The sequence below is a fragment of the Entelurus aequoreus genome, linkage group LG12 (assembly GCF_033978785.1).
Source record: "Entelurus aequoreus isolate RoL-2023_Sb linkage group LG12, RoL_Eaeq_v1.1, whole genome shotgun sequence".
In the NCBI taxonomy this organism is placed as follows: Eukaryota; Metazoa; Chordata; class Actinopteri; order Syngnathiformes; family Syngnathidae; genus Entelurus; species Entelurus aequoreus.
This window is the reverse complement of record NC_084742.1, coordinates 26,126,103-26,139,349: the sequence shown is the minus strand read 5'-3', so window position 1 is coordinate 26,139,349 and position 13,247 is coordinate 26,126,103. Positions and strand designations below refer to the sequence as shown.

General features: G+C 40.7%; 1 protein-coding gene across 12 annotated transcripts in view; it reads left to right on the top strand.

Moving 5' to 3' along the window:
- The first annotated feature begins 2,070 nt into the window (after positions 1-2,070).
- LOC133661820 (neurexin-2-like) overlaps positions 2,071-13,247 on the top strand; it is a 957,097-nt gene continuing 945,920 nt past the window's right edge. For 11 of the 12 annotated variants that reach the window (XM_062065337.1, XM_062065335.1, XM_062065341.1 and 8 more), the window contains exon 1: positions 2,072-2,301. The gene's annotated coding sequence lies outside the window, so the exon portion shown is untranslated. Of the gene's footprint in view, positions 2,302-13,247 lie in introns of all 12 variants that reach the window. The other variant, XM_062065342.1, reaches the window with a different exon arrangement.

Below are 13,247 nucleotides of genomic sequence, written 5' to 3'. Positions count from 1 at the left end.
GACTCTATGACTGGTGACATACTGACACAGCTACATGTTGGCCACCAAGGCATCGAGAAAACACGTCGCCTTGCAAGAGAGAGTGTATACTGGATTAAAATGAATGATGACATTGAGAGTGTGTGCAGGTCATGCAGGGTGTGTGTGGAACATCAGGATGCAAACCCAAAACAACCCCTCCACCCACACCACTTACCGTCAAAACCATGGCAGTCTCTGGCCTCTGACCTATTCGAGGTCAAAGGTCGCCAGTTTCTTCTAACTGTAGACAGGTACTCCAAATACCCATTAGTGGATGAGATGCCTGTGCCGGCGTCTAGCCATGCGGTCGCACAAAAGCTGCGATTATACATGTCGCTGTTCGGAAGGGTGGACGAAATCCTAACAGACAACGGGCCTCAGTACACAGGGCAGGCCTTCAAGACATGTGTAACAGACTGGGGGATCAAGCACATTACAAGCTCGCCCCACTACCCAAAGAGCAATGGGTTCATTGAAAGGCATGTGAGACACATCAAATCGATTGTAACAAAAACCCTGGTACATGGAGGCGACCTTCAGATGGCATTACTGCAAGTCAGAGCAACACCCATCGATAGCAAACTACCATCACCTGCAGAGCTGATATTTGGAAGACCCATTGCTACCCTGCTACCAAGCAGAGCAGATCCAGGGAAGGAGGAACATAGGCTACACCTGGAACAAAGAACAGAGGACATGAAGGAGCATCACGACCGTGGATGCCGCAGAGAACTACCCCCACTCTGCCCCGAACAGCATGTGACAGTGGTGAACAAGGACAGAGGAACATGGCATCCAGCTATTGTTGTGCAAAAGTGCAACGAGCCAAGAAGCTATGTTGTACAAACACCAAATGGCAACCGGATCAGACGGTGCAGGAGCCACCTGCGTGAGCTATACAATCCACAAATGCAGAGAAGCGTAAACCAGGCCCACATTGCTGAGCCACAGCACCAAGTGGAGGACACTCACGAGGGTCACCATGGGCCATCGGACACGGCCACAACGCCACCCTGTGACACACAGTCTCCCAATAGCCCAGATCCTAGACACACCAGATCACAGGCACCCAATAGCCCAGGACTGAGGCACACAAGAGGTGGTAGGGCTATACACAGGCCCTCTCACTTCAAGGACTATGTGTAGTCCAGGTTACGTGGTTTCTTATTGAATCATTGACGTTATTGTTTTCTGCAGATTAGGTGTTTACAAAAAAAAAAAAAAAACAGGAACAAGGGAATTGATGGACATTACACTACTTACTGATGTTTGCACTAATGTTTGAAAGTGATATCGCTCATGTTGGTTATCTGAGGAATGTTATGTTTTTGTGTTTCTTGCAGAGAATTTATTATAACTAAGTTTACAGTGGAGGTGTTAGAACTAAACAGGGGGGATGTAGTGATATGTGTTGAGAACGGATATGACGCGGCGTATGCACGACGGACCTTTTTAGGATGTAACACCACTACTGTTGTGCCGGCTATGTAAAGAACCGGGTTGAAATAAAACATGTTCCAGTCATACCTACCCAGTGTATTATTTATACACATACAATAATACTTCAGTCCCCAACCTTTTTTTTTTGGTGGGGGGGGGGGGGTTATTGTATTTTAATTTTTATTTTTATTTTTTTTGTCATAAAGAAATACAATCATGTGTGGTTACGGACTGTATCCCTGCAGACTGTATTGATCTATATTGATATATAATGTATATATTGTGTTTTTTAGGTTGATTTAATAAAAATAAAAACAATTAAAAAAATGTAAAAATCAAAATAAATGTTTTTTATTTATTTCTTGCGGCCTGGTTGTTGGGGACCACTGCACTAGATTGCATCCTGTTGTAGTAACCCTCTTCCGCCTGCGAGGGGCGTGCCGTGCTCCGCCTCTATGCTGCAGGTGGTATGCAGCAGACATCCGCTGACAGCGGAAAAAAACAGCGCGACTCTACTTTCACAATAAAATCCCGCAGCGCTCCAAACAGCTGGCGTGCTTTTATTTTGAAGCGAGCTCTGTTTGCCTTTTTTCCTCTCCACACCCGCTTTTCGCTGCAGGTGGTGCGCCTCGTCCAGAAGCGCCCACATCTGTCTTGAAGGAGAGCTGATTGCTGAAGGTGGCGGCAACGACAAAACGCTGCCTTTTGGTAATTCCAACCTTGTGGATAAAGGCAGGGGAAGAGACACGCATCCTGACTGGGAATTTGTTTTTTTTTTGTTTTCCAACTCCTCCTCAAAAACAATCCGGAGAATAACAGTGGGAAGACTGCAGCGAAACAGTAAGTAGGACTTTTCTTGTCTTTCTTTGCCGCGATGACGTCTGATGCTGATAGACACACACGGAGATACAATGTTTGGGTTTGGTGTCTTTACGCAAACGATGCGTAAAGGGTCGGCAGTGGGTGATTCATTGGCAGGGAATTCGCCCTCTGCACGTTGGAGCAGCTAATATCATATATGTCAAAGAGCCACGTGTGTGTGTGTGTGTGTGTGTGTGTGTGTGTGTGTGTGTGTGTGTGTGTGTGTGTGTGTGTGTGTGTGTGTGTGTGTGTGTGTGTGTGTGTGTGTGTGTGTGTGTGTGTGTGTGCGCACATTTCGTCGTCCACACACACACACACAATGAAAATGTGTGCTCCTCTGTGTATTTTTAATCATTGTCGCCACGTAACTAATCATTCACCTAATTATGTTTTTGTATTATTTGCGTTCATATTTTGGACTTCATGCACAATTTCGCTAGACTCACACACATTTTGCACTTATTATCCTTCATTACTCCAATTTTTTTTTTTTTAATGCAGATTTTCTTAGTCGTAGTGCATAATGAGATACGATGAGGCCACTCTTGGCTGCATGCATGGGGGAGAAGCTAGACAATTGGCTTTCGTGATAGGACCCGATCCTGTTTTTAAAGTGTGGCAGATACCCCCCCCCAAGTAAATTTGATCAACATGGTGTGTTGGTGAGGCGTGGAAGTGCAACGTGTACTCATTGCACAGTGTGCCACAGCTCCATTACCCCGGCTTTAAGTGCACACAAACAAACTTTATATGGGAATTGCACAGTTGCAGCAATATGAGGGGGGTGGGGTCATACATTCAAAAAATCAGAACAAATTAAAAGTAGCAGTGTCAAACTGTTCGTAATATTTTGCAACAGAAGGTAACCGAAATATGACTAACGACCCTAAATGACTAAACTCCTCTGAGCTATGCACTCCCAATTAAGGTACTCGTGTATGAGAATGCAGAATGTGGTATGGGGTACGTTGTGGTGGTCCAAATCTAGTTTGATGCCTTAGTACATTTTGACACACTCTCTTCATTGGATGGTGCAAGTGTACTTATTATTATGACTTTGAGGAGTTTACTGGTAAAGCACTTAGTGAAGGTTGCTTAAAAGATAATGATGCACACTCAGACTGTTGCAGAACTTTTCACTAGTTGTCTTTTAAGTCGTAAACTTCTCAGTTTCTGCTGTTTTTTTTTTTTTTCATTTTCCCATGTGTCATCAAGCAGAGGTCGACACCGTTTGACCCCAACCTCTTGTCCCGAAACCAGAAAATGTTGAGTGCTCCGTAGACGTCGCAGCCTGGCCGTGATGGAGGCATTGTCTCCCATCTTTTCATCATCCGTCTTGATGGTGAGGCTGAAAATTGGAGGGAAGCGAGAGTCGGAGTTGGGTAATCTTGCTGTAATCCCTGGCACGGCGGGCCATAAGACGTGCAGTCTGCCTCATTAACTCCCTCCTTTGCCTTCTCCCGGCATGGCCCTCATCCATCTTTGCCGCTCATCCGTCCGGCATGCCAGCAAGCAGAGAGGTTAAAGGAGCTTAGGGGAGCCATAAAGGCAGACACGTGCATAAAAAAAGGGGAGGATATACACAATAGAGAAATGAAATATTCTCCCCTCCTACTCGCTCTCCGTTTCAGCGTACCAGAGACTGATGATGGAAGACGTGCCCGCCCGTCTCTTCCTGCTGTACTTCTATCACTTTTCTCTTTTGATTAAGCGGCTAGGAAGGCCCGTCGTGCACACTGAAGGACCGTTCATTGTCTCTGAATGATGGCGTGCATGAATTTGTCAGGGAGGACGATGGACCGAAGGCTGGGGGAAAGAGGGCGAGGAGTCACCGGTGGTTTATTGATCTGATCAGGTTACCTTTCCTGTGGGTTGCCATGGTCGCAGGATCCCTGCATCCAGCCTAGAATTTAGACCGTAGCCACAAAAACATGGATCATTTTTTAAAAAAATTATTTTTCAATAATTGTTGCATATTTGATTATTATACTGTACATATCATGTATAATGAATTTATCACATTTACAGTTAGAACGGTATTCATATGGCCCCGTTCGTCACAGTTTTTACCTGACACATTAAATGTGACAAATTGGAGGGGTGCACTATCCATTTAATATTTTAAAATGCGTTTTGTGGCAATTTCAACTTTGACCACAGCATCAGTAGCAATGTAGAGTGGCACTTTCCTTCATTTTCAGCAAACTACATTGCAGAATGATCCCCTCCCTTTCTCTCACACGACATCCACCAAGGAAGGGGGCTATATCAATCCCTTTATTAATAATGAATATATGCTGACGTATGCAATATTGCATCATTTCCTGTTTTAGGAAGTGAGTGCACACAACATAGAAATGTGTCATATCTACCATCTATCCATTCGTACCTATGGCTGACAGTGTTGTCGCACTGTGGGTATTATTTTCTCTCCTGACTTATTTATCTACTTGCTAAATTTCTGTTTAAGCTGGTTTCTCTCTCAATTTAATCATTTATTCTTTTCTTGTTTCACTATTTACTATTCAAGCTAGCTTAGTCCGTGCTATATCTGCATTTTAGAACCGCCCGTATGAAACTGTTTGATTTACATAATCGATATTTGAACATTTTTCCATCGATTCAGAATCGCCCACATTTCAAAAGTGATGCATCGACTAATCGATCGTTCTTTTCCACCTCTATTGGTGGCCATGTTTATCAACCAATATTGCACATGTGCATGTCACTCCCCTAAAAGTGTGTACTAATTTTCGGGTGTTTCAGCTCAATGCCTTTAAAGGCCTACTGAAACCCACTACTACTGACCACACAGTCTGATAGTTTATATATCAATGATGAAATCTTAACATTGCAACACATGCCAATACGGCCGGGTTAACTTATAAAGTGCAATTTTAAATTTCCCGCTAAACTTCCGGTTGAAAACGTCTGTGTATGATGACGTTTGCGCGCGACGTCAATGGTTGAAACGGAAGTATTCGGACACATTGTATCACAATACAAACAGCTCTGTTTTCATCGCAAAATTCCACAGTATTCTGGACATCTGTGTTGGTGAATCTTTTGCAATTTGTTTAATGAACAATGGAGACTGCAAAGAAGAAAGCTGTAGGTGGGATAGGTGTATTAGCGGCTGGCTGCAGCAACACAACCAGGAGAACTTTGAGTTGGATAGCAGACGCGCTATCCGACGCTAGCCGCCGACCGCATCGATGATCGGGTGAAGTTCTTCGTCGATAGCTGGAACGCAGGTGAGCACGGGTGTTTATGAGCAGATGAGGGCTGGCGTAGGTGGAGCGCTAATGTTTTTATCATAGCTCTGACGAGGTCCCGTAGCTAAGTTAGCTTCAATGGCGTCGTTAGCAACAGCATTGCTAGGCTTCGACAGGTGGCACAGCATTAACCGTGTGGTTACAGGTCCAGTGTTTGGTTCGGTGTCTCCTGATAGTAGTATTGTTGATCTTCTGTCTATCCTTCCAGTCAGGGGCTTATTTATTTTGTTTCTATCTGCATTTAAGCACGATGCTATCACGATAGCTCCGTAGCTAAAGTGCTTCACCGATGTATTGTCGTGGAGATAAAAGTCACTGTGAATGTCCATTTCGCGTTCTGGACTCTCACATTTAAGAGGATATAGTATCCGAGGTGGTTTAAAATACAAATCCGTGATCCAAATCCAATGAGCCCTTGTACCTAAGTTACGGTCAGAGCGAAAAAAGATACGTCCTGCACTGCACTCTAGTCCTTCACTCTCACGTTCCTCATCCACGAATCTTTCATCCTCGCTCAAATTAATGGGGTAATCGTCGCTTTCTCGGTCCGAATCGCTCTCGCTGCTGGTGTAAACAATGGGGAAATGTGAAGAGCCTTTCAACCTGCGACGTCACGCTACTTCCGGTACAGGCAAGGCTTTTTTTATCAGCGACCAAAAGTTGCAAACTTTATCGTCAATGTTCTCTACTAAATCCTTTCAGCAAAAATATGGCAATATCGCGAAATGATCAAGTATGACACATAGAATGGATCTGCTATCCCCATTTAAATAAAAAAAAAATCATTTCAGTAGGCCTTTAAAATTACAGCAGGTATTTTTTAGAGCCATTGGGAAAAAATTCAAGGTCATATGGTGTCAGAAAGATAATATCACAGGCTACAGTAGGGGTGCATGTTTTGAGTAATCTTCCCCCTGTAAAAAAGAAGTAGGACTGCAACTAACGGAAGTTAGATTTTTTTTCTATAACTTACAAGTTTTTTGTTGCAGACGATTACAAAAAAATAAATAAATAAATAAATACAGTTTTTTTACCTCTTGCTGCGGCGTACTTTTTGTCCCTAGGAGCATCTGTAGCTTCCTCCTTATTTCCTTAGCGGAGATTCGTAAACTAATGCTAACGCTAACGAGAGCGAGACGTTTGTTCCAAAGAAAATAAGTGTTTTCTCTTTAGATTTGCAGCAACAGGCGTGGAACAAATGACTGCACGCTGCAAAGTTTGTTTTAAAAAGGCATCAGCACAACAAACCTATTCCAGCATCTGAGTGCAGAAAAGGCCACTCTTCACGAGACGAGCAAGACCAAAACAACTAGCAAACTCCGGCTAAAAAAAAAAAGCTTACTGCGGTGGAATCATTTACAGCAGGTGCCATGTATTGAGAAAGAAGCACAATCGAGAACGATCAAGAAAGCAGTCGGTGCTGCACGTACAATAAAAAAGCCTTCATTTAACCACTTACTAAAATGCCTCTCAATGTTTTGCTTGAATATGTTTCCACATATAATGTATAATACTACATTTTTATGTACAGAAGTATATGTTAAAGACAGAAGTTTTACGTTTGCAGTTTAGTAGTCTCAATGTAATTTATATCTTGTCCAAAAACAAAATAATTTTACAAATTAGAATTTTTCAACTATTTCAAATTTTCAAACTCAGAGTGTTTAATCCAATAAAAATAAACTTGTTTTGAATTATCCCTGGCATTTGTATGTATGCATTAGTTTCTTTAAAACGTCGGGGGGAAAAATCTAAAAATTGTAAATCGAATTTTTGCTGAAAAAAAATTGTAGATTTTATTTTTAGACTTACTTTAATTGTCGACGAGTCAGTGATTCTTTTTTCAATTAGTTGACGACTCAATGGATAATTTCTTACATGATCTGCTTTACACGTTTTAGTCCAAGACTTGATTTTAACTTATTTTAAAAAGCTGTCATAGTAAATTGTAACGCTGTGCCTGATTTTGAATTTATTTTGAATTTCTTGGTGTCATTTTCACTTCCTGTTTTTCCCTTTCCTGCAGCAGCTTTACGCCTGCCTTTGAGCACTTTTACCCTCACCTGTTTTCTGTTTGTAATTAGCACTATATAAGTTGAGCTTGTGACAGCATTCGGTTGTCTATACATTCACTGGTCACTATAGACAATTCTTTCCATGCTGAGCTCAAGTACTTACATACTTTGTGAATGCCGTCTGCTCCACATTTCCTGTAAGTGTTTTTGCTGTGTTCCAGCATTTCGTTTTGTTTCCTTCATAGTCTGCCCGGTCAGAGCACTTCCCTGTTGCTCTTGCTTTTTGTTTGTTTTATCGATAAATACCCTTTTTACTGCACGCTCCGTCCTTGTTCATCTGCATTTTAAAATCACTACAACCTTTGTCGTCTCACACGACACTTCGCTTGACACCCAAAAAATAAATTTTCTTCTGCACTGTTTGTATTATTTAGCTGCCATCAGCCACCTACTATGATAATACGGTAAAAATTTATATTTGTTATCAAAATAACAAAGCATTATTTTGTCTGCTACTATTTACCTCAAGGAATTAAAATGTTAACATACATATTGCTTGTCCACTTTTCTTTGCTTATTGCTTCATAACAGACCAAATAAAACAAGTAGAATTCTATATTAGATACATGATTGGCATCTTATGTTACTTAAGTCATTGTATATCACCTCTGTAGTCAGATTTGCCATTTTTCTTGAAAATAAAAGCACATTAAAATTGTATCACCGTACTTTCCGGACTGTAAAGCGCAGCAGATAATAAAGTACACTGCCGATGGATGGGTCTGTTTGGGTCTTTTTTCATACACAAGGCGCACTGGATTATGAGGCACATTTTTTTCTACAGTCAAAGCACTTCATAGTGGTCTACATAACATGTAATGGTGGTTCTTTGTTCAGCATTTCTCAGAGATAATGTTTTACAAACCGTGATGTGATGTCAAGCCGTTTTCTGAATGTATTTTCAGGATGCGCCGTTTGGTGGGCGGTTCTTATTTACGTGGCTCCACTTCCACAGCGCCTTCTCCCCGTCATCTTTGTTATAGTTGTTAACGCTTACATAGCTAGTCTACTGACAGATATAAGTTAGAAATGTACGCTAATTTGTATTAGACATCCACAACAAAAGGATAATGTCTCCTAACCGGTGCCATTTTCAGGTCCTTACACGCACACCATGGTAATACCTGTATGTCGAAGCACATTACGGCTAACTTTGTTAGCCGTAATGCTCCAACAATCCATCAAGCGTTGCAGCTTTGTACCTTACTAAAGTCGTACAAAAATATTCTGACAGATTTTGAGCGCTGAGTGTAATGTTCTATATTCTCAATGAAACATCAAATTTTTCATCTAGTCATTCATTGGAAAAAGCCGCACTCAACGTGCAGTCCCACATATATCCTATGTGTGACTGCCATCTACTGTTCACACTTATTACACCATGTACCATGTAAAAAAAGGTTGGAGGTCCGCAAAACCAGAAACAATTCATACACAAGGCGCACCGGTTTACAACGCGCACTGGTCATTTTTGAGAAAATTAAAGGTGTTTAAGTGTGCCTTTTAAAGTCCCAAAAAATTGATAAGTGACTTCTGAACAATAACAAATATTTGTCGACAGTTTTTTATTGTTGATTTATGTGGACTAACTGTTGCAGCCCTATTTAACAGTAGAATATTTATTGCATGGAGGGTTCTCATTTTTTTCATGACTGCTTCAGGTAGTTTCATATTTTGCCTGCTCATATGACCAACCTTAGCTTTCTGATTAGCTCAAAGGGCTAAAGAGTTGAGGGCTACAGCACCACCTGCTGTTCTGGCATGCATGTGACAGCCATAAAAAGTGCTTTGAGGCTCGTCTCGCTGGTGTCGGCCACATAGGGAATCTCACAAAATTGTCGTGTGATGGCGGCAGTTGAGTTCAAAGCACCGCAAACGCATTTAATAATGTTCCTTTGGTCTTCCTAATTGGGGGAACCATTGAGGGAGAATTCTGGATCTGGTCCCAGTGTATTCCACCAAGATTAGGTCATGAATTCATTCAGCGCGGCTCCCCGCAAGAACATTTTAATCTTTGATGAGTTTTTTTTGTTTTTTTTGTTTAAATATATATTTTTATTCCTCCCTCAAATATGTAATCCCAGAACTCTTTTTCCCAGAACTCTTTTTCATATCAGAGTAACGCTGCAAAAAGCAGGCACCGCCAATGAATTAATGAAGATGTGCTTTGTAGCCTCCAGTCTTAATTTGGAATATTTGCTGAACCGCATTGCTCAGCTTTTAGACAGCGCAAGTCAGATTCTTGGAAGTATGCTTGGATGCGCTCTTTCAGTGAACGGCACTCACCCTTGGTACACAAAATTCTGGGCATCCACCTTAATCTTACCACAACAATTAAAAAAATGTTTCTTGCAACATTAAATTCCGAGAGGGATAAGCGGTAGAACATGGATGGATAGATATTAGGAAGGCCCTTTTCTGTGCATGTGACCTGTGACATCACACACACTTCTAGATGAATTGAACAACAACATTCCCAAGTCACACTCCAATATCTGACGCACGTCATTTCCCAGATGAGAAGAAGCAATGATTGGCTTCCCCTGGTGCAAAGTGGAGCAGGTTGTGTAACGGCTATATGGGACACACAAGAGTTTTACGCTCATAATTGAGGAGTGGGTGTTAGTAACTAATCCGTGTGCTGTGGGATATCACTCATCCACACAATTTCCAGTTTTGCATAATCATACAGTTTGTTTGCATAACACTAGCACGCCTAACTATAGCCTGCAGTGTGGCGCAAAAGGCAAAATTAAACTCTTAAATCTGATCTATAGCATTAGAAAGATGGGCATTTAGGGATATAAAGCTTTTCTTTCTGATCTTTACACGTTGGAAACATTCCATGGTCACTTTAGGACAGAGAAAAGTTGTTTTGAGTGGAAAGATTTGGATTGTACCTCTATTTGTGCCCAGTTTACAGTGCTTCTTAAACCCCTAGTCTACTCTGGAAGGAGCATCATGAATCCATACGCGACAACAGTTTGGTATATACTTCAATTGTAAAGTCACAGTTCGGTTTATCATTTGTACATCAAGGAAACAAAACACATAACGTAAAACTGCATAACTTGAGTGTAAACACCTTTTAAGGTTATTTAAAATCTAACAAGTACAAAATGTTAACAAGGAATACTGCAATAAAAACATTCTCAAAGCAATCGCCTGTTTAGGGCTGCAATGGTTAATCAATTAATCGGATTATAAATTAACTTTGCTTTATAAACTTAGATTACTTGTTAAGGCAGTGTAACTAATACACATTTATAAAAACAAGACTGGAGTAGGAGTGGACGATTATGGCAAAAATAATAAAATACGATTATTTGGATGGGAATTGGAATCATGATTAACACGATAATTAATTAATGTGAAAACATGAGTATTTATTGCAGCACCAAAATCTCAACTTTAAATGAAATTTAAAAGAACGGATATATATTGGTAACAAAGAAGTAAATATTAATGTTAGTAACAGCAATATATTAAATAATAGCAATTAAAAAAAACAGTAACATTCAGTTTTTCTGGTTTGTTTTTATTTGCGTTTTGTACATTTTACTCTTATTTCATCACCATAGTGTGTTTTTTGTTTAAAATACAATTTAATGACATTTTTTAATGTAATGCAAAATTCATCACATTTACTGGTGCATTAAATCTTTACACAATTTTGACCAGTATTTTAGGTCAAAGCATAATCATTTTGTAAATGGAACAATACGTGCTTTAAGTACATTATACTTATACTGTTTTGAAACATTTTATTTTGTTTGCGCAGTCAGAACGGATGTGGTGCTCCACACTATCGCTGTGAATAGGGTAAGTGTGCTGCTGTTCTAAGCTTAACAAATTTGGAGACGACTTGAGGATGTAAAAAACAAAAAAAGAGCGAGCCAATCAAGTTGTGACTGCTGTCCTGTTTGTACATTGATCTTACATTAATGATTACGTTCACAACAACACAAGCAGATGAGATGTGTTGTGGTTGTATGAATTTTTTTGCTAGCCTTAGCTTCGTGGTTTAGTCCCTGTTTCAAGTGGTCGTCTCCATATTGTTCGGAGATGAATGAGCTGTACCGGACACAAATGTTCCTTCTCCTCACAATGACAGCATTTCACTCATATTTATGTACATTTTCAAGATATTCCGCCTTTATCAGCGGATTCCGTTTTCATTGCTAATTCTGTTACTTTGTCTGCGGTTACGTCAACGAGGAAATGCCTTACTTTTTTGTTGAGTTTGGTGATTATTGATTAGGCATACTATAGCTCTGTCAAATAAAAAGGAGCAACCTTGATGACATCCCAAACCTTTTTTTACTCATACGCTTACTCATCCGTTTTTTCATGCGCGTTGGGTGGCCTACTAATCGTTTTTTTCCCCGATTATTAAATCTTATGATCATGAGACGCTTATCTCAGCTGCATTCAGGCGGAAGGCGGGGTACACCCTGGACAAGTCGCCACCTCATCGCAGGGCCAACACAGATAGACAGACAACATTCACACTCACATTCACACATTAGGGTCAATTTATTTAGTGTTGCCAATCAACCTATGTCCTATGCACTTGTCTTTGTCTATTTAATGTATTACATTGGGAAGGCTTACTATTTCCAAACAGGAGACTTCAAAGACAGAAGAGTGTTTTCAAGCTATGGCTGGTACTTTGCACAATAGCTAGCCAAAGACTGTTTGACTGTATTTGTTTACTGAATGGACACATGATAATGAGCAGTTATACTACCTGTTCCTCACTCACTTTGTGTGCCTATATAATGTAAATGGTAAATGGGTTATACTTGTATAGCGCTTTTCTACCTTTTTTAAGGAACTCAAAGCGCTTTGACACTATTTCCACATTCACCCATTCACACACACATTCACACACTGATGGCGGGAGCTGCCATGCAAGGCGCTAACCAGGACCCATCAGGAGCAAGGGTGAAGTGTCTTGCTCAAGGACACAACGGACGTGACTAGGCTGGTAGAAGGTGGGGATTGAACCAGTAACCCTCAGATTGCTGGCACTGCCACTCTCCCAACTGCGCCACGCAGTAATGTACTATATGTTCTGCAAAAAAATCGAATTAGATATAAAAAAAAACTGTACACAATATTTCTCAGTCAAGCACTTTTAAGAGTGTGATGCAACTCTACTAAAAGCAAAAAGTCTTTGCTCTCATATATGAACATAACTTTACCCACAGCTTTCAACCTGCCAAAAAAGAAAATATTTTTTTTAATTCAGCCAAATAATCTTGTGCTTGAGCTTAATCTTGCCTGTTTTAGTACTGTAAGACTGGACGAGATGGTGTCTGTCTTGTCACCAATCCTGTTTGCAGGGCAAAGCACAGGAGTAGCCGCCATTCATTCAACAACCGAGGGCTCTCAGCAGGTTAAGGTTAAATGATTACCGAGAGCCTTTCTCTCAAAAATCAATGGATATACGCTGCTTTCGACAACAAGCCATGTTAATTTACTTATTTTGCTTCTGTCTTATTCAATTGTGATCGCTTTATCGTTTCTCCTTTTAGCATGAGGACACATTCAGATGTTTCTTCTATGTCCT